Source organism: Bos taurus, chromosome 20 (assembly GCF_002263795.3).
Source record: "Bos taurus isolate L1 Dominette 01449 registration number 42190680 breed Hereford chromosome 20, ARS-UCD2.0, whole genome shotgun sequence".
NCBI lineage: Eukaryota > Metazoa > Chordata > Mammalia > Artiodactyla > Bovidae > Bos > Bos taurus.
In genome coordinates, this window is record NC_037347.1 from 9,655,260 (window position 1) to 9,680,500 (window position 25,241).

Sequence of the window (25,241 nt, forward strand, 5' to 3'; positions counted from 1 at the left end):
ACAGCCCCTGAGGTGGGGATGGAGAGGAAAGCCAGCTGTTCCACAAGATCCAGGGACCCTGCAGCATGACCCTGAGAGAGGCAGGTGATCGATGTAGGAGCCCCTTCTGTTTCCATTGGTGACATTCAGGGTATGAACAGGGTGCCGCTCTCTCACTCTACTGCAGATCCCAGAGCAGAGGAGAGAGCAGAAGGGAAAGACAGAGAATGCATGTGAGCAGCAAAGATGCCATGTCATCGCTGAGCCTCCAGGCAGGACTGGGCTCTCCCCTGGCCCGGGGGTCCTTAGAGGATGTTCATGCCTCCTCCCATTTCCCGGTTGCATCTGACCCCTGTCTCCCCAGGCCCATTCTTCCTCTCCATTTCTCCTCTTGACTTCTCACAGGCATCCCTATAGCAAACAGCCAGAGCAAGCACCAGGCCGCAGTCGCGGTTCACAGCAACCCATGTGAATCAGAGCCGCCCCCATCTCCATTTGAAGGAGCCACTCAGCCTGCCTGGCTAACCCAACCCGCAACTGCTGAACCAGGTCCAGGCAGACTCAAAAGTGCTGACTCTGGGCGGCAGGCTCTGGTTTCCAACCCAGGTGGCTGCGGGGGCGGGGGTGGGGGGCGGTGAGGAGGTGGGAATTACATGCTACTTTGCCTCTTAGCGAGCAGGAGGGGCCCAGGCCTGGGCGGGCCCAGTTGCCTGCCCCAGCCCCCCACCCACATGCATCAGAGCACTGGCTGAGCCTTTATTTACTCAGCTGATCTAACATCAAGGGCTTCCCTTATGGCTCAGCTGGTTAATAATCTGCCTGCAATACATCAGGGAGACCTGGGTTCAATCCCTGGGTTGGGAAGATAATCTGGAGAAGGGAAAGGATACCCACTCCAGTATTCTGGCCTGGAGAATTCCATGGATTGTAGAGCCCATGGGATGGCAAACAGTCGGACACGACTGAGCAACTTTCACTGACCTAACATCAAACCAGGGTCAGGAGAAGGCAAGAGTGTGAGAGAGTCAATTCCTAGGCAGGTTGATAAGAAGTCTGGGGTCCCTGAGGAGAAAGGAGTCTGGGGCTCTTGAAGCACAGACAGTGGTCTGGAACTCTCAAAGAGGAGGAAAGAACAAACATCTTTTTTTTCCCCTACATTCCTTAATCACATAAAATGTTTTTTTTCTTTAAGCCTGGAACTGATGATTACACAACAAACAACTCAGTTTAACCTCTGTACTAAGGATTATATAACAACAATGTATCTGGCTTGAGGACAGTTTCTTCTTCCTGAAAACCTTCTGGCTAATCCTGTTATCTTAAAATGTAAATTATGGGAGTGGGTCTCAAATCAGATCAGATCAGTCGCTCAGTTGGGTCCGACTCTTTGCAACCCCATGAATCACAGCACGCCAGGCCTCCCTGTCCATCACCAACTCCTGGAGTTCACTGAGACTCATGTCCATCGAGTCAGTGATGCCATCCAGCCATCTCATCCTCTGTCGTCCCCTTCTCCTCTTGCCCCCAATCCCTCCCAGCATCAGAGTCTTTTCCAATGAGTCAACTCTTCGCATGAGGTGGCCAAAGTACTGGAGTTTCAGCTTTAGTATCATTTCTTCCAAAGAAATCCCAGGGCTGATCTCCTTCAGAATGGACTGGTTGGATCTCCTTGCAGTCCAAGGGACTCTCAAGAGTCTTCTCCAACACCACAGTTCAAAAGCATCAATTCTTCGGTGCTCAGTTTTCTTCACAGTCCAACTCTCACATCCATACATGACCACAGGAAAAACCATAGCCTTGACTAGACGAACCTTTGTTGGCAAAGTAATGTCTCTGCTTTTGAATATGCTATCTAGGTTGATCATAAGTTTCCTTCCAAGGAGTAAGCGTCTTTTAATTTCATGGCTGCAGTCACCATCTGTAGTGATTTTGGACCCCAGAAAAATAAAGTCTGACACTGTTTCCACTGGCTAGTAAGGTCTTTACAACTTTGAGACATTCTTTTGATTTATTGTAATAACTAATTTAAAAAGTACATAACTGCCTTGCTTAGACTAGTGAGGGGGGCACTCTCTGTCCCCCTTCCGATGTCTATGTCAGAAGCTTTCTCGTTCCTTTTCATACTTTAATAAAACTCTGCTACACAAAAGCTCTTGAGTGATCAAGCCTGGTCCCTGGTCCTGAAGCTCAATCTTCTTTGGAGATCACGAATCAGACACCATTCACCGTAAGCTATCAACGGGATGCTGGTGCCCAGGACAAGAATCAGGGTCATCACAACCAGAAGGAGTCTAGATTCTCACCCAGAAGGCCTTAGACAAAACCAGCAGCTCAAAACTGTTAGGCCTAAAAATAGGAAACCAAGCTGACAGGTAGAGAGGCTTCCTGAGTTACGAAACTAGGGCTGCAGTCCCTGGGTTTGGAAGCCTAGAAGGAGTGGACTGGTGGAAACACAGAGTATTGCTCTTAGACCCTTGAGTGACTGACTAGTTGGGACCCAAGGCAGGGGAACCAGGCTTGAGGGGGCGGGACAGACGGTGCACCAGCCCCGGGCTTGTTGGGAGAGCTAAATATGGGGATGCCACAGAAGCACAGCTTGTCCCCTGCCAGACAGCCAATCAGAGTTCTCCAAACAGCAGCTGTTTCAGTACCCATGTAGAAACCTTCCCTGCTTCCAGCCCTACAAAGGACTGAGTTGTTCCACCCGAGCGCGATTGCCCCTCCAGTGACAGAACTTGTTTATGTTAGTAACTTTAAATATCATGCTTCAACTCAACACTTGTGGCTCTTACCACTAAAAAGAACCAAAGCAGATAAACCACAAAGCCTGTGATCCTCACAGCTCATCTGCGCCACCGGTGAACATGCACCAGGTTCTTCTCACGGGCCAAGCACCAGAGAGGCGATACAGCTGCCCTGGGCATGAGCTCTGCTCTCTGAGAGCTGATGGGGTGGTAGGGAATATCCACTGTGTACACAGACAACCACAAAGCAGGGTAGACAGTGACAGCTCACAGGAGGTTTCTTCCAGGAGAGATCTGAAACAAATGCCATGAACATATGTGGTAGACACATATGCACTTCCTAGCTCTGTCCCCAGAGAGAGCCCAGAAACAGTGACTTCCTAGTGGCCACATCATGCCCAGTGCCCAGATCTTAGTTTCTAAATGCCTTCTTCAATAAAAGAACCCAAGGCTACTTGGGAAAATAGCTAATTCTCCCAGGTATGGGGTGCAGCAAGTTGGAGGAGGCATATAGGAGCCAACCTGAAAAAGCTTTCAATAGCCAAACCTAGAACAATTTGAGTTACTAAATATATAAGGATAATATAAGATTATAGTGTAAGAACAAAATATTGCATATACAAATTTAGTTATATTTATGTTTATATCAAATAAAGCCTGATATATGAAATAAAAATAAAACTAAATATCTGTGAGTCCATTCTGAGAGGATGGAATGAGTAAAAAAATAAGAGACAGGATAGGTCTTCCTTAGCGAAGAATTACAATGAATAAATGTAGAAGGAATGAGCAAAACAGATCATCATTAGATCACCACAGTAGTAATTGCTATAAGCAGGATCCACTGATAAATGCTAAAATTAGTGGGAGAAACTTAAGGGGAAACACAGCCTCAAAGTATTGCTCCCCAAATTCAATAATTAACATCACAAATTCTTTGGTTCCCTCCCCTCCAGGAAATGATGCTTAATTCCCCTCCTCTTGGATGTGGGCTGGATGTAGAGATTCATGAATATTTGTGGAAGGGGAAATACAGGAACATTACTGTGGAGAAACCTGGCAAATGTGACCTTAATGATGGGATCAAGGTTACCATCACCAGTGATGTTAATACTCTGACATCATGTGCCCACAGATAACGTGGGAGGAAAAGATACTTCTGTGATATTTTTCCAAACATCTGTAACCTTAGCCTATGAATGAGAACATACCAGCTAAACCCAAGCTGAAGGATATTCTATGAAACATCTAACTACTACTCTTCAAGAGTGTTAAGGTCATGAAAATCAAAGAAAGACTGACGAACTGTCAAGGTTTGGGGGAGATTAAGAAAAGATGATGACTAAATGTAATGTGGTACCTTGGATTGGAGTCTTCCCTGGTGGTTCAGTGGTAAAGAACCTGCCTGTCGGTGCAGGAGATGCGAGTTTGATCCCTGGGTCGGAAAGATCCCCTGTAGAAGGAAATGGCAACCCATTTCCAGTATTCTTGCCTGGGAAATCCCGTAAACAGATGAACCTGGCAGACTACAATCCATGGGGTCGCAGAGTCAGACACGACTTAACAACTAAACATCTTGGGTTGGATCTTGGAACAGAAAAAAAGACACAAATCGTGACACAAATCCTGTGTGTGCCAAGCGTGCATGTACAGAACACACCCCAAGAAGCATAGCAAAGGCTTTGGGAAGGAAGCCACAAAAGTCACTGCTCAAGTCCTCAACTACCCCTGAGTGATACAGACAAAAGGCAGTCTCCAAAAACATCTCAAAGGCTTTGAAAACAATGTGAGCCCCGGAACCAACACCCTCAGGAAGTAAGACAAAACTTGCAGTGTAAATCTAATTGGTGTGATTGCCGGCTAAAACATAATGCTCCACATTTCTCTGGAGGACTTTAACAGGGCCTAGAGTCTCATGACTAAATATGCAAACTCTCCTAGATATCATCCAAAATTATCCAACATATCAAGAACCACGAAAATCTGACCATTCTCAAAGGGAAAGAGACAACCAATAGATGCCAATCTTAACATGATCCAGATGTTGGAATTGTCAGATGAAGACTTTAAAGCACTAAATGAGGAAAAACTGAACACTCCTGAAATGAATGGGAAGTTCTCAACAGAGAAACACAAATCATAACAAGAAAATAAAATGGAATTTTAAAATGAGAATACATTATCCAAAAGAAAAAAAATTCACCGCTGCTGCTGCTAAGTCGCTTCAGTTGTGTCTGACTCCGTGCAACCCTATAGACGGCAGCCCATCAGGCTCCCCTGTCCCTGGGATTCTCCAGGCAAGAACATTGGAGCGGGTTGCCATTTCCTTCTCCAATGCATGAAAGTGAAAAGTGAAAGTGAAGTCACTCAGTCATGTCCGACTCTTCACGACCCCCTGGACTGCAGCCTACCAGGCTCCTCCGTCCATGGGATTTTCCAGGCAAGAGTACTGGAGAGGGGTGCCATTGCCTTCTCTGCTAGAGCAGCTACCAGAGGTAAATACAAGGAAATATAGCCGTGAGCAGGGCCGCCTGATGCCTCCCCAAGTCTGGCCTAGTCACTCCGCTATCAGAGGCTGTGAGGAGTGACTGATCCCCTACAACTCCCCCAAACCTTCCTTCTGGGGCACTACTGGAGGCTCCTCCAGCCATCATGTTTTCTAATCCCCTCCAAAATATGAAGACAGATTGGCCCATGGCCCAATCCACATCCCAATGTCATAAGATAAGGAAGGAAATTCAGGCCCTTTCAATCCAGTCTTCTGACCTCGCAGGTGGAGAGTCTGAAGGCAGAGAAGGAAAGCTACTATTTGCTCAAGACTCCACAGAAAGCCAGATCTTCCAACACTATTGTGAAACTAGAGCTCTGGGGCTCCTGAGCTTTTGTGTCTGGCTATCCCCTAGGTCTGTTAATAACTGACATGTCCATAGACTATGTACCAGGAACTATTCTAAGTTTATCTGTCTAAAGATCCATCAATGGATCCATCTATTTTCCCTTTTTTGTATCTATTTTCCCCTTCTGTCATCTATCTTCCCTTCTTTTTTTAACCTATGTATTTTCTATTCTTCCGTCTTTCCTATCTATCTATCCATCTATCCATTCATCCACCCACCTATCTACCTATCTTCTATCCATCTATTTTACCCTCTTTCCTTCCTGTCTATCTTCACTTCCTCATATCAATCTTTTCTTCTGTCTTCTATCTTTCCTTCTCTGCTATTTTGGCCATGTCATGCAGCTTGTGAGATGTTAGTTCCCTGACCAGGGACTGACCCCAGGCCCTGGCAGTGAAAGTGTCAAGTCCTAACCACTAAACTGCCAGAGAATTCCCTCTTCTCTTTAAAAACATATTTATTTCCTATCTATTTTTCCTTCTTTCCTAGCTATTTATTTTCTATCCATCCAGTCTTCTTTCTTTTTATTCCAGTCTTGGCTTTTTATTTTATTTTTTAATTTTTATTGTAGAGCTTATTTACAATGTTGTGCTAGTTTCAAGTGTACAGCAAAGTGAATCAGTTAAAATATATTTTTTTTCACTCTTTTTTAGATTATTTTCCCATATACACCACTACAGAGTATAGCGTTCCCTTTACAGTGGGTTCTTATTGGTTATCTATTTTATATATAGATCTCAATCTCACAATTTATCCCCCCCTTACCCTTTGGTAACCATACATTTGTTTTATAGACCTATAACTCTATTTCTGTTTTGTACATAAGTTCATTTGTACCCTGTTTTTTCCTGCTTTCCTTTCTATCTATTTTCTATCCATCTATTTTTCCTCTTTTCCTTCCATTTATCTATCTGCTTACCTATCTATTCACTCTAAATCCTCACATTGGCTCAATTGAGGTAGGTATGGTTATTCTCCCTGTTTTATAGGTGGAAAAACTAAAAAATACTGAGAGGTTAAGAAATTCCCAAAAAGGACATATCTGTAAGCATCTGGAATCGGAGCTCAGACCTAGCTCCAGCATCTGAGTTCCGAACCATCACTGTCCTCCTCTCGGGAAGAACAATCCAGACCAAAAACTCTCTAAAACGTTCCTTGGTCCAGAGCAGAATGTGCGCCGGCTGCCCCTGACCCATGTCCCACACCCTTGGGAGCATTTCTAACCAGAGGAAATTTGGCTAAAAGCCATATGAAAGAGAGCTTTGAAGGAGAAAATACGGAGGTAGGAGCTGACAAGAGGCCCCAGAAGCCTGGAAGGCACTGTTGCTAGGCAACCTGCCCTCTGGTCCTCACAGGACTAGAGTTTCCTCCCAGGCTCCTCTGCTCTTTCTTAACAACAGCTGACGACAGCAGCTCCTTCTCCACTTCCATCGTGCCGCCCCCCTGAGTCACTGCCATGCCCAGTCTCACGCTGAAGGTAGCTTGGCTCTGCCCCAAGACCCCTGGTGAGCCTAGTTAAGGAGCCTTCAGCCATGCTGGAATCCAGCCTCCCTTCCTTCCTGGGAAAGTCCAGTCCTCTATGGCTACCAGGGAAGGGGGGCTTCAACCAAGAAGGGGGTTTAGCCGAGCATCAGCAAAGCATCTTGCAACTGAGCTCAGTCTAACTGGGGGTGCCGGTTAGTGGCTTGCATGGTGGTCAGGGGGAAGGCAGTCTCCTTGTCCTGCTTTGTTTTCACCTTCGTCATCTGCTTTGCCACCAGCTCTGTCTAGGAACCAACAAAGTGTGGCTGCTGTTGGAGCCTCACAAATGTGCCCCTTGGATTCACTAGGAAGTCCAAAAGGAGACAGATTAATCATCCTGCTCTCTAAACTCCTTTCCTGGTTTCCCCGTGACTCACTGAAGGTGAAAGGCTATTTTCACAGCCCACTCTAAAAGGCTAGAAAAATGAGATCATCAGGACCCAGCAAAGAGGGGCAGACACTGTCCCCACCCCCAGGAAAGCCATCAAAGCTGCTGGGTGCTCCGAGTGCTTTCTCTGCCAACAAGTCCACTTGTGGGAGCAACTCAGGGTCCAGTCTCCTTCCACAGAGGCCCCTCCTTCCACCACCCTGCCCCATTCAGCTCACAAACCACCTAGCCACCTTCAGAAACACGGAGCTGTGCCACTCTCAGTAAACAGCCACATTGGATGCCTTGTATGGGCCAGATTCTTGACTTAAATAACTTAAGAGTGTGGCAGCCAACAACATGCCAGAAATCATTCACTATTTGTTTAGTTAGTTATATAAATATTTATTTAGTTACATAAATGTTAATATTTAGTCAATATTATTAGGAAACCTGCCAATTTTTGTGCACAGGAACGACTAAGAAGGGGAGCCCAGGAAAACAGCTCCCACCATAAATGCATCCTGATGACAAGTTGCTCAAATACCACTTTGCAGAGGTAAAGGTGGCAGGTTGGGTCTTCACATCATCCAGGCCTGGAAAGGCACCCAGAAACGCAAAGCTGCTTCCTGCTGAAGGCGAAAAGCATCCTTCAGCTGCACTTGAACATCTTCTCTAAGGTCATTTCCAAAAATGGACTCCAGGGTCAGGGTCACTGACGCTGATGGGGTATCAAGCCCACTTCCCACTCATCTCTTCTGGAACCCAGAGCTCTCCTGTGTGTCTTTCAAAGAAGAGGGAGACACACAGGTGGAAGAGGAGGAGGGCAAGGCCCATGAGGTGTTCAGAACCCTAAACCCTTCCCATTGGATGCAGGAGGAAGTTGTGTTTCTAACATATTGTCAATTTTCCAGAAAGCAGCAAATAACTGTTTGCCTTTTTCCTAACCTGATATCCCAGGTGTGGACACTTGCCCCAAGAGGCATGGAGTAGTTTTCACCAGTTCATTGGCAGAGTTCCCATGTGGAGGGAGCAGAGATCTCATTATTATTCCATCCTTCTGGTGAAACACAAAAGGGCTAGTTTGTTTCGGTCAGCAAAGCTTACAGTTCTCACTTGGTTGCCCACCCCTCAAGAAGCTTATCTTCAGTCAATGAGTCCTAAGGCTCTGAGTGGTCATACTGGGTTACTTTGCACTGGGGTGAAAGAAAGGAGATCCTGGATAACTCCTGTGCTTAGGAAGAGGAGCAGGGAAGTTCTTTAACTTCTAATCTCAATGGCACTCCTCCAGCCCTCCATCACACACACACAAGTACACACCATCATGGGTATAATAGTTTGTTTTCCTTAGAATGACAAAAGTCCTGCTCAGTTCATCTGACCCTGTCCTCTATCATCACCTCATATCCTCTGAAACCATAGATGAGGCCTGGAGGAGTGGACGAAAGAGGGCGTCTTCCTGTCTCATACTCACAGCAGAAACCAAGAGGCAAAGCATGACCCCGGAGTATGTGGTCTTGGGGAAACCTCATCCACAAGCTTCAAGAAGCCTCTCAGGCCCTGGAATTCTTCTGTTCCCAAAACATATCTGTTGAAAATGTCCCTACATAAATCATCAATACCTATATATCACATTCACCACCGATGGCATTTAATCATCTTCTCTGGATACCCAGAAGAATCAGGGGATTTGGGGAGAAGCAGCAACATTTCCTAGGACATCTGGTATTTTTCTTGGTGTTGATGTTGAGGCCTAGGAGGTGACATGAAAAATTCCTGTTTTGGAGATGAATAAAAAATAATATTGCTCCAGTTACCATTGCCAACTAACAAGACACCCCAAACTTGGTGGTTTAAATGACAGCAGTCATGTGTTTTGCTCATGACTCTGCCATTTGAACACAGTTCAGTGGAGCCAAGTTGTTTCTCTCCATTTAGCATCAGCTGAGGCAGCTTCACTGGAACAGGAGGTTCCCCTCCTACAGCAAGTGGCCCATTCATACGACTGGCCATGTTGTGGTGTCAGTCCCTCTCCAAAAGGGCCTCTCCACAGTGTGACTTGGGCTTCCTCACAGCATGGAAGCTCGGTTTCCCTGGGAACATCTTAACAGAAGCAAGAAGTTGTATCACTGCTTTATGAACCAGCCACAGAAGTCACAAAGTATCACTCCCCCCATAACCATATGTCCACCCACATACATGGAAAGACAGATCCCACTTTTTGATGGGAGAATTACAATTGCATTGTAAGATGAGCACGTTGAATGAGAGATACTATGGTAGCCATTTGGGGAAAATACAACCTGTCATAAACATTAGCTATAACTTGATTCCTTACAATATTCTAGACTCTGAGCTAAAGTATTTAGTATGAGTTTTCATTCTAAGTCTCACAATCAGTCCATAAATCAGTATAGTTAATAGCATTATCCCATTTTACAGAAGAGAAAACTGAGGCTTAGTGATAGATTAAGTTATCAGCTTGAAAGCGGCAGCACTGGACTTTGAACCCACCTGGGTCAAGTGAGCTCACAGCCACTGCACTACAAGCGTCTCAGCACTGATGGCTGGTCGTGGGTCAGGACTCACTGATATGACCTAGAGAATAGAACTTGCAGATAGGAGCCAAGATTTGAGTTTCATCTCTGCTGATCATAATTAAAGGTGTCATTTATTATAGGCCATGTGCTATGTTAAGCACTTTACATGCATTATCTCACATATTCCTTAAAATTATTCTATGAGGGAGTTATTACAGGAGGTCTATTTAGTAAGTGAGAGAATTAAGGTTCCAAGAGGTGAAGTAATTCACTCAAGTTGCGGAGAAGTTAATTAACTGAACTGGGATTTAATACTCATTCTGTCTAACTCCAAGGCTCCTAATCACTTCAATCTAAGACCTGGGTCCCTGGACAAACCCGTTCATTCTCTGAACCTCAAACCCCTCACCTGTAACAAGGGAAGACTGTGATTTCTACCATTCTTCTGGCTCCACCATAGGTGGGTAGCCCTGGGCAGTAGGCACCGGAGTCTTTAGCATTAAATCCCTTTAAGGCATGGTGTTAAAGAATCTGCCTGCAATGCGGGAGACCTGGGTTCGATTCCTGGGTTGGGAAGATTGGACATGACTTTTAAAGGTTGAGAAAGTGAAACAGGAAGTTACTCGGTCTTGTCCAACTCTTTGCGACCCCATGGACTGTAGCCTGCCAGGCTCCTCTGTCCATGGAATTCTCCAGGCCAGAATACTGGAATGGTTAGCCATTCCCTTCTCCAGGGGATTTTCCCAACTCAGGGATCGAACTTAGCACAAAGGACATTTTAGGCTTGACAGTTCTTTGTTATCAGGGCTGTCCTGTGGATTATAGGAATTTTAGCAGCATCCCTGGTCTCTACCCATTAGATGCCATTCACATACCTCTCCCTAAGTTGTGACAACTAAAGATGTCTCCAGGGACCTCCCTGGCAGTCCAGAGATTAAGACTTGGTCTTTCAATGCAGGGAGTGGGGGTTTGATCCCTAGTTGGGGAGCTATATCCCAACATGCCTTGCAGCCAAAAAACCAAAACATAAAACAGGAGCAATACTGTAACAAATTCAATAAAGACTTTAAAAATGGTCTACATCAAAACTATCTTTTAAAAAAGATGTCTCCACACCTTGCCAAATGTCCCCCAGGAGGCCAATCTTGTTCCACCCCCTCCCCACCCCCATTCAGAATCTCTGTGTTACGGTAACATGCCAGTGGCCCAATTCTCAGTCTTCACAGAGGGCCTGGTGGGCAGCATCTCCTTCCTCAGAAGTTCCTGTCCTCTTCCTGGTAACATCCCTGGCTGGGAGAATCAAGGAGAGATCTGGGTAGTATAACAAACCCTTTCGTTTCCCTTTGCGGGGCTATGCGTTTGCTTTACACTTAGACGCTCATTGGTTCAGAAATTGGTGGCCCTTGGATGCCAGCAAGTGCCAAGTGTCAGACTAAAGTGTAGAAGTCTTTTCCCCTCCCGCCTCCCCACTTCCTCTCTCCATCCCTCCTGCTACCCTGGACTCTGCTTCTCTCTCCTATTCTCCCCCCTCCCCGCTCTTTCTCATCAGACACTGGCAGAGCAGGGGAGCCGCTGTTGCCAGGAAACTGTTTGCACACTATTCCCAGCAGGCCCTTCCTCTGAGTGGAGCCTGAGGAGAGCCAACAATGGCCCCCAGCACCAGAGGGATCCAACTCCCCCGCTCAGTTCCCCACAGACTCTGCTCACAGAAGCACTCCTGCTGTCACACACTTCGGGGGGACATACCTGGAGCAATGGGGGACACCTCAGGACCTCATGCTTCCAAAGCACAGAGCACTAGAGTGGGGGAGATGCAAGAAAGAAAGCCCCCCCCGCCAGCAGCCTGAGGCTCCTGCCCTCTGCTCCTGGAGTCCAGCCAGGTTCCCACCCCCGCACTGGGCAGCTGGGATGCAAGCACAGGTCAGAGGGGTTTAGAGCCTGAATCTGGCAGCTCCCACACCTGCCCTTGTGGGGAGGAGGCTGCGCTCCCTCCTGCATGAGAGCCTGTGAGAACATCGGGTGCCTTACCACGTCTCTCAGCTCTTCTCTCTCACAGGTTAACTACCCCCATTTCCTTTGATGAACAGTCCTGCGATATGATTTGCAGACACAGAACCAGCCTGGATGTGTTTCCTTGCCAGTGGCACCTCCAAAGAAACATATTCAGATCATTCTCTCCTTTTTCTATCATTTCCCAATTGCTGATTCCAGCAACCTGTATAACAAATAACCTAGACATAGTGTATTATATTTTTGCACGCTTCAGCACATTCTATGATGTAACTGTCTTGACATAATTACTTCAGGTTTGTGTCACCATTGGGACATTGGGATTTCTCCCCATGCCCTTAATCAGTGGGATCATTACTTCTCTTAATACTTCTTGAGTATTCTTAAGACTTGAGTCTATATTTTTATTAATGCAACTGACTGCAATTGGCAGTGTTTCTGCAGGCCCTGTGCTGGCCCAGAGGATCACCACTCCTTTTCTAAGTTCTGCCAGATTATCTAATTTATCATCTCTTCTAGGATTTTGCAAGGGATGAACATCTGTGGTTTCTGGAAAAAAAAAAAAAAAACTTAGGAAAAACCAGGAGATGTGCTTGCCTCCAGTCATTTAGCATCTCTTTCTCCATAGGCTTTAAAGATAACCGATGACAACAGATTTGTAATGCCAGTTTTTGGTGTTGTGTGACATAACTCATCTGGTCTTAGATGTCGTCCTCACTTGGTGCCATTAGATCTTCCTTCCCACCCCTTCTCCTATCTTTGGATGACGTTCGCCCTAAGCCATGTTTATTCTGCAAATTTTCAGTTTGGAAGATCCTTCTCTCTGATGCAGTAGAGAAGAAAAACAGGAAATGAGCAGGGCCGCTGGCCCCGTCATCTGTCAACATTACATCATCTGCTCCTGGCCCTTATTTCTTCATTGTTTTTGATCCCTGTGCAGCTTCTTAAATGCTCTTGTTTTTTCCCTTAGCGTTTTCTGCGAGCCTCAGCTTGCTCTAGGATCTCTCTCACCTTTCTGGCATGATTCCTGCGGGGTTGGTGTCACTCCTTTGAGTTTGTCTCTGACTCTTCGCCCATTTTGTTTTTAATGGAAAATTATTATACTACTAATATTTTATTTAGCAGCCTCTTCCACCCCTCCTGACAAAGGCTGCTTATAGCCACAGGCTCCACCGCATAAGATCTATAAGATCTTACCTCCATTTTTTTGGCTTCAGCCCTCATAAGCTCAGACCATGTACAACCAGTGCAGTTTTAAGAGGTGTAAAGAACCAAAGAGTATGGCTTACAAAAGAAATCTCGACCCCAAGAGAGTTTGAGATTAAAAAAAAAAAAACAACAATAGGAAAATGAGAGTAATAAGGAATATTAGGGCTCTTGCAAAACCAAATTTCCCTGATCACCTGCAACGTTTGTGGAAAGTTTCTTATCATCACCCGGGACTTCCTGAGTCTCTAGGAGGGAAGCCGAGGTGTTCATTTTTAAACAGTTTCATCAGATGTTTGTCATGTAAACCAAAGTGTGACAGTCACTTTACTAGAGGCCAGAGAGAGGAGAACAGAGTAAGCTTTGGTGGCTGAGATGGATTGGAAAATCCAGGCCTGCCCATCCTCTGTACTGCCACATCACTCTGAATTGATGTGATTTCAAAGGAATCTTTCAATGGGGGTCAGAAGGGAGTTGAACATCAGAAGAAATAAGACCCTAACTGAAATGTTAACAGAGAAATTTCTAGGATTCAGTTGTAGAACTAGAATTTCACGCTGACATTAGAATAGTCATTCTTGCATTGTTTGTCTTCTTAAATCACACCATGTAAGGACATACCTTAGGGGCATATACTGTGAGTTGAGTTCCAGACCACCAGGATAAAGTAAATATCACAATAAAGTGAGCACATAAATTTTTCGGCTCCCAGTACCTATAAAAGTTATGTTTACACAACATTGTAATCCATTAAGTATGCAATCGCACTATGTCTAAAAAAACAGTGTTTGTACCTTAATTTAAAAAGTTAATTGCTACCTAAATGTAAGGCTGGATACTACAAAAGTCTTAGAAGAATACATAGGCAGAACACTCTTTGACATAAATTGCAGCAATATCTTTTTGGATCTACGTCCTAGAGAAATGAAAAAAAAACTTTTTAAGGGTACCTAATTAAACTTAAAAGCTTTTGCACAGCAAAGGAAGCAATAAACAAAATGAAAAGACAACCCACAGAACAGGAGAAAACATTTGCTAACAAAGTGACCAACAAGGGATTAATCTCCAAAATATACAAACAGTTCATGCAGCTCAATAAAAAAAAAAAAAAAAATTCAACCCAATCAAAAAATAAGCAGAAGATCTAAGTATAGACATTTCCCCAAAGAAGACATATAGGGAACCAAAAAGCACATAAAAAGATGCTCAACATCACTAAGTATGATAGAAATGAAAATCAAAACTATAATGAGATATCACCTCAAACCAGTCAGAATAACCATCGTCAGAAAACTCTATAAGTAGTAAAAGTTGGAGAGGGTATGCAGAAAAGGGAGCCTTTCTACACTGTTCAAGGGAATGTAAATAGGTAAGCTGCTATTGAGAACAGTATGGAGGTTCCTTAAAAAACTAAAAATAGAGCTACCACATGGTCCAGCAATTTCAATCCTGGGCATATATCTGGAGAAAACCACCCCAGTGTTCACTGGCATTATTTGCAATAGCTAAGACAGGGAAGCAACCCAAATGTCCATCAACAGAGGAAAGAAGATATGGTACATATCTACAATGGAATATTATTCAGCCATAAAAAGAATGAAATAATGCCGTTTGCAATAACATAGATGGACCTAGAGACTATCACACTAAGTATGACAGAGAAAGACAAATATCATATGATATTACTTATGTGTAGAATCTTAAAAAATGTTATACAAATGAACTTATTTATAAAACAAAAGCAGACGCATAGACTTCCAAAACAAATTTATGGTTATCAAAGGGAAAATGTGGGGGAGGGGAAACGATAAATTACAAGTTTGAGATTAACATATATTAATTACTATATATGAAATAGATGATCAACAAGGACCTACTGTATAGCACAGGTAACTCTACTCAATATTCTATAAACACCTACATGGGAAAAGAATCTGAAAAAGAACAGATAAATGTATATCTATAATTGAATCACTTAGCTGTAACCTGAAACTAACATAACATTGTAAATCAACTAGACTCCAATATAAAATAAAAATTAAATTTAAAAATATAGTTTATTGCTGGAGAAAAGACAGTCTCTTCAATAAGTGGTGGTGGGAATACTGGACAGCTACATATGAAACAATGAGATTAGAACATTCCTTCACACTGTATACAAAAATAAACTCAAAATGGTTTAAAGACCTAAATGTAAAATGGAAATCATAAAACTCCTAGACGAGAACATAGGCAGAACACTCTGACATAAACTGAAGCAATATTTTCTTGAACTAGTCTAACATGAAAGAAATAAAAGCAAAAATAAATGGGACCTAATTAAACTTACAAGTTTAAAATCTTTTGCATAGCAAAGGAAACCATTACATCAACAAAACAAAAAGAAAACCTACAGAATGGGAGAAAACATTTGCAAATAACATGATCAAACCAGATGGCTCAGTGGTAAAGAATCCGCCTGTCAATGCAGGAGACACCAAAGATTTGGGTTTGATCCCTGGGTCGGAAAGATCCTCTGGAAGTGGAAATGGCAACCCACTACAGTATTCTTGCCTGGGAAATCCTATGGACAGAGGAGCCTGGTGGGGTTCCAGTCCATGGAGTAACAAAGAGTCAGACACAACTGAGCGACTGAGCATGCACACACCCAAAATATTTAAAACATCAATACAACTCAGTATAAAAAAAAAAATGCAAAAAAGGAGCAAAAGACCTGAATAGACATTTCTCCAAAGAAGACGTACAGATGGCTAACAGGCACATGAAAAGATGTTCAACGTTGATAATTGTTACAGAAATGCAAATCAGAACCTCAAAGAGGTATCCCCTGTCAGAATAACTATCATCAGAAGATCTACAAACAACAAATGTCAGATATAAACTACTGTATATTAAATAGATAAATAACAAGGATCTATTGTATAGCACAGGGAATTATACCCATTATCTTATAATAACCTATAATGGAATATAATCTGCAAAAATACTGAATCACTATGCTGAATACCAAGACAATCTTGAAAATCTATTATATTTCAAAAAAGTTTATTGCTTAAAAATAGTAATCATCATCTCAGCCTTCAGCGAGTCATTGTGTCAATAGAAACATTAAAGCTCACCAATCACACATCTCCACAACACTACTTATAATAATAAAAGTTTGAAATATTGTGAGAATTAACCAAAATGTGGTACAGAGACACAAAGTAAGCAAATACTCCTGGAAAAATGATGCAGACAGCCTTGCTCTGCAAGGGTGGCTGCAAGTCGTCGATTTGTAAAAGAGGCCGTATCTGTGAAACACAATAAAGTGAGGCACAATAAAATGAGATATGCTTGTATTTGGACAAGAATTCAGTACACACACAGTCTTTGATAAATGTCACGGCACTGGACAGTGGAAACACGTGAGTTTTGGAGTCTGGTAGACCTGCACAGGAGTGCTATGTTTTCCACTGAAGAGCTGAATGACCTTGTTCAAGTTGTTTAGCTATACATTAAAATGGGGATAGTAATACTAATCTTGATTTTTCAGAAAATCAGTGAGTAAATATTGTATTGCTAAAGCACCCAGGTTTCCCACATTGCAGGCAGATTCTTCACCATCTGAGCCACACGGGAAGCCCCCCTAAAGCACCTACTGCATATTAAATGTTCAACACACATTCCTTTCCCTTCTTCCCTAAGGAAGATGTCAGATACTAATCATTTTTCCCGCTCCATGGAGAGTTCTTAGGGAAAACTTCACATCCAATTCAGGGAAACTGCTATTATGTAACTGCTGTAAGCAGCCCAAAACTCCAGGACAAGAAGGACTGGCTCTGTCCTAAGTGGAGTTCTAATTTAAGGCTTGACTTATTAATTATTTATTACCTGTCCAAAGTGGTTGTTAGTATGTTATACTTTCGGAGTTTTCCTAATAAGGATCTAAAAATTAGAGACTTCTCCATGCTGCAGTGTATCTTGGAATTCTTTTCATGGGAAAATGTTTTTTGGAATAAAAAGCTATGGGATTTTGGAATTCTCCTTCATATGAATTCCTTTCTTTTGAATAATATTTAATCTTTAATAACCACAGTTTGGGGGTATTCTGGGAGACTATATGATTATGGTTCTTCTGTTTTTTTAAACTAACAATGCTGACCCATTGACAATCAAGGACTTTCTCTATTCATTTACACAGTATTTATGAAGTACATAGCAGCTAGTTTGACTTGATGGGTCACTGCTCCAAACTCTACCCCGCTCAGGATCCCTCCTGACACTTGTTTTCTGACTGCCAGAACTTTTCTCAGATCACTTAAAAATTTAGGGAACCTAATAAGGAGTTTTAGTTTATGGTCACATCTTATATTTACATAATGACTCCTTTGATGATAAGCCCTTAGACTAGAATCCAAGATTATAGCTTACTGCCAAGCCCGTCAGTATGAGAAACAAGGCAGGGAATGTAACTTTTTTCGCCTCTGTTGCTAGAGGGATGGTTAATGAGGTGACACATAGTTAAGGACCTGTCAAAGTGCTGTCCAAGGGTGGAAATATTTTTTTAGACTTCAAGCAAGAAGTGATACTCTCTTCCAAATTTGAGTCTTAAAACTTCATTTTTACCACAAACTCAGAAAGAGGGCAGAAAGAGGGTCCTGGTAAGTGAGTCACTAACATTCAACCATTTTTTATTAATAGGTAACATTCATTAGTAAGATTCAGTACATAAGGTGAGTACATGAAGAAGGAAGGGAGGGAGGCTGGTTCCGGCAAATGACCTGGGGACAACAGCAACTGGAACCTGCAGAAGAGGATACAGGGACTTCCCTGGTGGGCCGGTGGCTAAGACTCTGCATTCCCAAGGCAGGGGGCCAGGGTTCGATTCCTGGCCGGGGAACTAGATCCCCCATGCTGCAACTAAGAGTTCTTGGGCTGCAACTACACATCTCGTGTTCTAAAACTAAGCCCTGGCACAGCCAAATAGATATTTTTTTAAAGAAGAAGAGGATGCAGATTGCCCCAGAGTAGACTCTTTCCTCAACCTCTTTTGCCAAGGGTGACTGACTGTTCTGTGAAAATGAAATTCTCTCAGTTGTGTCCGACTCTTTGCGACCCCATGGACTACACAGTCCATGGAATTCTTCAGGCCAGATATGGGAGTAGGTAGCCATTCCCTTCAGGGAATCTTTCCAACCCAATCCAGGTATCAAACCCAGGTCTCCCACATTGTCGGCAGATTCTGTACCAGCTGAGCCACCAGGGAACTGTTCAGTAGTGAACAGGAATTAGGGATTGAAGTTAAAATCCACTGTGTGTTCTTTAAAGTTCTTGCAAATAACTGTGTATACCAACTTGTATCTAAATTCTATTAATGATTTCAATCATTCTCAACTATGCCTTTCTTCATTTACATGAACCCTTTTGAGTTATGCTCAAATGGATAAATATGTATGGCTAGGTGAATTGTGTTTGCTACAGTTAAGGCTTTGATGTCAAGATCAGTAAAATCTGGATAATCTGAGCCTTCCCACAACCACCTTCAAAATTCCATCTTAACGAGGCTTAATTCCCAAGATTCCTGGGTCTTAGAAAATAAAAACAAAAGTGCTCCATAAAATCAATAGGCACTCCCAAATGTTGATTTTGGTTTAGTCTGTCCCTCAAAAACTGCTATGTTTAACTCTTTTTTACTTGAGGGATTTTAAATAGGAGATGAGAAGCAAGGAAGGAGTATTAGTTAAGGACAGAGGTGATCAAGATGGCACTAGGCATTTAGAACTAGCTGCTGTAACAAATAACAAAATATAGAATGATTCAAATACAACAGAAGTTTATTTACCAAGTTGGATGTTCCTTCTCAGAAGTTGGCTTCTCTCTGTCACCCAACTGTCATTCAAAGGTTCAGGCTGACAGGGACTCTGCCATATTCATCATAATCATTTCCATCCTAAGGGAAAAAGTATGGAGTAGTATTTTATGGAAAATTTCTACAGACCAGGCCTGGAAATGGGACATATGGCTTCTGTTCCAATTCAGTTGGCTAGAACTTGGCATTACTTGACTGCAAGGGAGGCTGGGAAATGTGGTCTTAGCTATATGCTCAGGAATATAAGGAAACAGATGAGTGAATAGTTAGCAAATCTCTGACACAGAAGGTATGTATATATTTACTGCCCTCTCTGCTCTACAGATCTAGAACACTAATACTTCATCCCTAGGACCACTACAGAAAGTCAAAAGATGGCTATGTTTATTATAAGAGACAACAGCAAGGTGGGAGCTACTGTCTCCTGACGGCTTCCTGTGCCCTAGAACCTGTGTCAGATGCACACACTATTTTATTTAATGCTCATGTCAACTCTGATTTTACAAACAAGGCGACTGAGAGAGGATAAGTCACCTGACTGAGGACTCACAGGTAGTCAGTGACAGAGCTGGGATGTGAACCCAGGCTGTCTAACTCTGATGGCCGAGTGCTTTACTGCCTCATTATACAACCATCACCGCATTACAGAAGGACCAAAGTATAAACTGCAATCTACTCCAAAGTTAAGCCAGGATTCTTCTATTTTCAACACAAGGAAAAGGAAGGAACAATCTTCAGATTTTGAAAATCCTCATGTGAACGAACTTGAAATAGAAAATCAGGAAAGCCTTTTGGCCAAGTTTAGAATTCCCTGGAACTCCTTCGATTCTGCCATTGAAACCTCATTTGAGCCTTTCCGGTTTATTTTTAGTTCTCACCAGGCACCATATCCTGGATCAGTAAAGCAGATTCAAACATCCTTATGAGGATTTTGGATATAAGTGAGATTTTTTAACTGAGGGTGAAGGAAATGCAGCTAAACTATGAGACAAGAATACCTAAAATAAATAAGAGCCCAATATTTAAGCAGTAAGTGTCCACATTTAATACAGCCTGCTGGACTTTGCTGTGACTAAGGCTGAGATCCCCCAGAAACCTCACTTGTTCCCCAAGTATGTTGTCCCCGGCCTGAGCTTAGAACCTGAAGGCTCTATAATTTAGTTAGCACCCTTTCCCAACACTGTCTGAAACCCCAGCAAGGACAGTGCAGATTCCTAAACTCTGCAAACACTCATCTAATTTTTGTGGTTGACCTTGGCTGATTGCTTGTATGGAATATAAGGAATTTAAAACCTGGTTGATCATGCAGACCAAAATCAGAAGATGGAAATAGAGATCGTGTCATAAATATCATGTGAGTTGGGTTAGTGAATTCTGCTCACCATGACCTGTAGTTAGCAGTTTTGGTACCTGTGAACACTGGATCCAGGGACGCCCTTGGGTTTATACTCAATATTCCATCACAGACAGTGGTCCTAAACCAAGACCATTTGTTTTGCTACTGGAATCTTGCTCACCTTTTGAGGCTGTTTGGGAAAAAAAATCACCTCTACCTCTCCTGTAAATCTTCCAGGAACAGCCTCTCCAGCTACTTGTGTTAACATACATCACGCCACACATCATGCCACATGTGAATCATAGCCATGGGAAGAAAAGAGGTAAAGGCAAACCAACTTTTCCTGTTACTACCGTGACAAGATCATCCTCTGCTTACACACAACTGTTTCCTCAAGAAGAGGAATAGAGTAAAGTAACAACATTACTGGACAAAGCACAGGGAATTATATTCAATATCTTATAATGACCTATAGTGGAAAGTGAATGTCACTCAGTTGTGTCCAACTCTTTGCAACCCCATGCAATATACAGTCCATGGAACTCTCCAGGGCAGAATACTGGAGTGGGTGTAGCCTTTCCCTTCTCCAGGGGATCTTCCCAACCTAGGGATCGAACCCAGGTCTCCCACATTGCAGGAGGATTCTTTACCAGCTGAGCCACAAGGGAAGCCCCTATAATGGAAAAGAATCTGAAAAGAATATATGTGTATGTGTGTATAACTGAATCACTTTGCTCTGCACTTGATACTAACACAGCATTGTAAATTAACTGTACTTCAACTTTAAAAAGTATTGGAATATGGCAAACTGTTTATAAAGTTGGGTAGTATACAAGGGTGATCATTATATAATTATATGCAATCATTTCATGATTTTTCAATATTTCATAATAAACTAAATATTAAAGAGAAATAATCTGGACTGAGTTTCTTGTTATTTCTTGTTATTTCCTGTCCTACTCACCAGGGCATCCTGAGCCACAAGGAACTGAATCCTACCAACAACCATGTGAGCTTGGACACAGATCCTTCCCCATTCAAGCTTTCAGATGAGACCTCAGCTCTGATTGTCACATTGAACACAACCTCCTGAGAAATCTAAAAGCAGAGCCCCAGTTAAGCCATGCCTGCATTCCTGATGCACAGGAACTATGAGATAATACATGTGTGTTATTTAAGCCACTAAGATTGTGGTAATATCGTTATACAGCAATAGATAACTAATGCAGTGTTTATACCTGGAGATAACAAGCCACCTCTCCTTTTGGGTCATCAGTGTAGGGGGTCTGAAGAGTCTAAAGAATACTTTAGCTGAGTGCCACCCTCACTCAATTGCTTTGAGCTGTGGCCTGGATATTAGAATTTTTTGAAACTACTTAGACGATTCTGTTGTGTTACAAAATTTGCGAACTACTGCAAAGGTAGTAATCTCATGTTTCCTTTCTTTTTCAACTGTCAGCCTTTTACTGTTCTCAGACTCTCTCCTAAAAGCACCTTGCTTCATTCTCACTTTTGACTCTTTAATCTGCCTGGGTATGCACAGGTAACCAGCTGGGAAGATAAAAGATGGCTGTGTCTATCAGGAGAGAAGGATAAGTTGGAAATCTAGAATGAGGTATACATTTTTGGATCTTTTAGTGACACACACTGGTGCTGATTAAGAAGTTGCAAGAAACCATCAAATATGCTAGCTTTTAAGTTTAACAAGTAATAGAGTAATAGACACCATCAGAGAATGTACAGTAAATGCTGGGTCTGTATCATCATTACCCAGTGAATGCTGTCTGAAACTTTTTGAGAAACCTGTGACCTTGTGCCTTCCTTTGATAAATCACCACATAATGACTATCTCTTCCTCAATGCCTGTATTTAAGGACACCTGTCTATGCATGCCTGGCTGTAACATATAAACATATCAGTTATTTTTGCTAGTTAGGATGGCTGGTGGCTGACTTGTTCTGATTGACAAATGTGTTTCTGATTTGTCTTTGCACTGTGTCACAGGGGAGACTGGGCAGAAATCTGCCCGGAGCAACATGATTATTGCATTAATGATTGGGAACCTTGATGCCCCCAAACCACAAGGGCATAATAACCTGACTTGGAGGAGAAAATACTGCCCTGGCTGGAGGCCAGGGGGACAGCTGACAAGGAGCATGGCTTGCCTGTGTGCACCTGGCTTCCTGCTCTGCTCCATCGCATCACGCTCTGCTGACCCCTGACCACAGAAGACCAGCCTTACTGCCCATCTCCAAACACTGCTGCTTGCTTTGAATGAGCATTGCCTCCTCTTCTGACCCTGGCTGCTAAACTATGCTTGAGGTTAGACATTGATTTATTGCTTGTTTGCAGTTAAAATTGGCCTATATAAAAAGGAAAGCAATTTTAACAGTGCCTCACTGTGAGAGTTTTTAATTCCTCCTTAACCCTTCTCCTGAACAAAAGAAGCTTGAGGTTAAGGCAGCAGTATAAAATATACCTCATTCCTCAGAGAGCTCAACTGCTCTGCGCCCCACCCAGAGTGCCATCTCTCAGTGGCAGTAAAGCACAGTAGATGGGAACATGCACTTTGACATTAACAGAATAAGGTTTCCAGATCCACCATCTACCATCTTCATAACTTGTGGTTATGCTACTTCACCTCTCTAGACCTCTGCTTTCTCATCTGCTCAGCACAGTACCTGCCACATGTTAGGTGTTCAATGAATAGGGGCTATTATCATTGTTATTTATATTTTTCACCCAAAGGTGTGATGGATCCAAATGCATATTTACAAACTGGGTTATAGTCCACCCAAACTAATTTACTATCTCTATCTCCAGCTATTCCGTCAAAGAGGAGGTCAAGCCCAGGACAGTGGTTTCATTCTTAGCTACCCCTACATATATTTCTATTTTATTGTTGTTGTTTAGTTGCTAAGTCATGGCCAACTCTTTTGTGACACCATGGATTGTAGCCTGCCAGGCTCCTCTGTCCATGGGATTTCCCAGGCAAGAATATTGGAGTGGGTTGCCATTTCCTTCTCCAGGCAATCTTCCTGACCCAGGATCTAACTCGCATCTCCTACTTGGCAGGCAGATTCTTTACCACTGAGCCACCTGGGAAGCCATATTTCTATTTACAGAAGTCAAAATCACCATCAGTTCCTAAGAAATACCATTTGCAGGTGCCAAGCATAGTGTTAGGTGCTGGAGGAGACATAAACATAAGATTTGTGAGCTTGGAAGTGGATCCTTTCCCATTTATCTTTCAAATGAAATCTCAGCTCTGAAGACATTGATCACAGTCTGACAGGAGAACTTGAAGCAGACCCCCAATGTAGTCATGCCTGACATTCCACTCCTGGGTATTTATCCAAAAAAAATGAAAACCCTAATTCAAAAAGATACATGCACCCCAATGTTTATAGCAGCACCATTACTATTTACAATTACTAAGATATAGAAACAACCATCAACAGATAAATGGGTAAAGAACATGTGGTATGTATATACAATGGAATATTAGCCATAAAAAGAAAGAAATTTTGCTATTTGCAACAACTTGGATGGTACGCAAAGTAACTCAGACAAAGACAAATACTGTATTATATCACTTATATGTGAAATCTACAACAAACTGGTGAATATTACAAGAAAAACACACTCAGACATAGAAAACAAACTAGTGGTTACCAATGGAGAGAAGGAAGCAGGGAGGGGCAAGATAGGAGTAGGGGATTAAGAGCTACAAAACTGCTACCTACAAAATAAATAAGCCTCAAGGACATATAGTACAAGACAGGAAACCAGGAAATATAGCCAATATTGTAAATAACTATCAGTTCAGTTCAGTTCAGTCGCTCAGTCATGTCCGACTCTTTGCGACCCCATGAATCGCAGCACGCCAGACCTCCCTGTCCATCACCAACTCCCAGAGTTCACTCAGACTCACGTCCATCAAGTCAGTGATGCCATCCAGCCATCTCATCCTCTGTCGTCCCCTTCTCCTCCTGCCCTCAATCCCTCCCAGCATCAGAGTTTTTTCCAATGAGTCAACTCTTCGCATGAGGTGGCCAAAGTACTGAAGTTTCAGCTTTAGCATGATTCCTTCCAAAGAAATCCCAGGGCTGATCTCCTTCAGAATGGACTGGTTGGATCTCCTTGCAGTCCAAGGGACTCTCAAGAGTCTTCTCCAACACCACAGTTCAAAAGCATCAATTCTTCAGTGCTCAACCTTCTTCACAGTCCCACTCTCACATCCATACATGACCACTGGAAAAACCATAGCCTTGACTAGATGGACCTTTGTTGGCAAAGTAATGTCTCTGCTTTTGAATATGCTATCTAGGTTGGTCATAAGTTTCCTTCCAAGGAGTAAGTGTCTTTTAATTTCATGGCTGCAGTCACCATCTGCAGTGATTTTGGAGCCCAGAAAAATAAAGTCTGACACTGTTTCCACTGTTTCCCCATCTATTTCCCATGAAGCAATGGGACCGGATGCCATGATCTTTGTTTTCTGAATGTTGAGCTTTAAGCCAACTTTTTCACTCTCCACTTTCACTTTCATCAAGAGGCTTTTGAGTTCCTCTTCACTTTCTGCCATAAGGGTGGTGTCATCTGCATATCTGAGGTTATTGATATTTCTCCCGGCAATCTTGATTCCAGCTTGTGCTTCTTCCAGCCCAGCGTTTCTTATGATGTACTCTGCATATAAGTTAAATAAGCAGGGTGACAACATACAGCCTTGACGTACTCCTTTTCCTATTTTGAAATGAAATGTAATCTTTAAGAACTGTGAATCACTATGT

The 25,241-nt window shown here is 42.9% G+C and overlaps 1 long non-coding RNA gene across 1 annotated transcript in view; it reads right to left on the bottom strand.

Moving 5' to 3' along the window:
* Window positions 1-19,088: 19,088 nt before the first annotated feature.
* Window positions 19,089-25,241, bottom strand: part of LOC132343209 (uncharacterized) — a 53,110-nt gene continuing 46,957 nt past the window's right edge. The window contains exon 3 of the long non-coding RNA XR_009491920.1: window positions 19,089-19,196. This is a non-coding gene — a long non-coding RNA (uncharacterized lncRNA). The remainder of the gene's footprint in view (window positions 19,197-25,241) is intronic.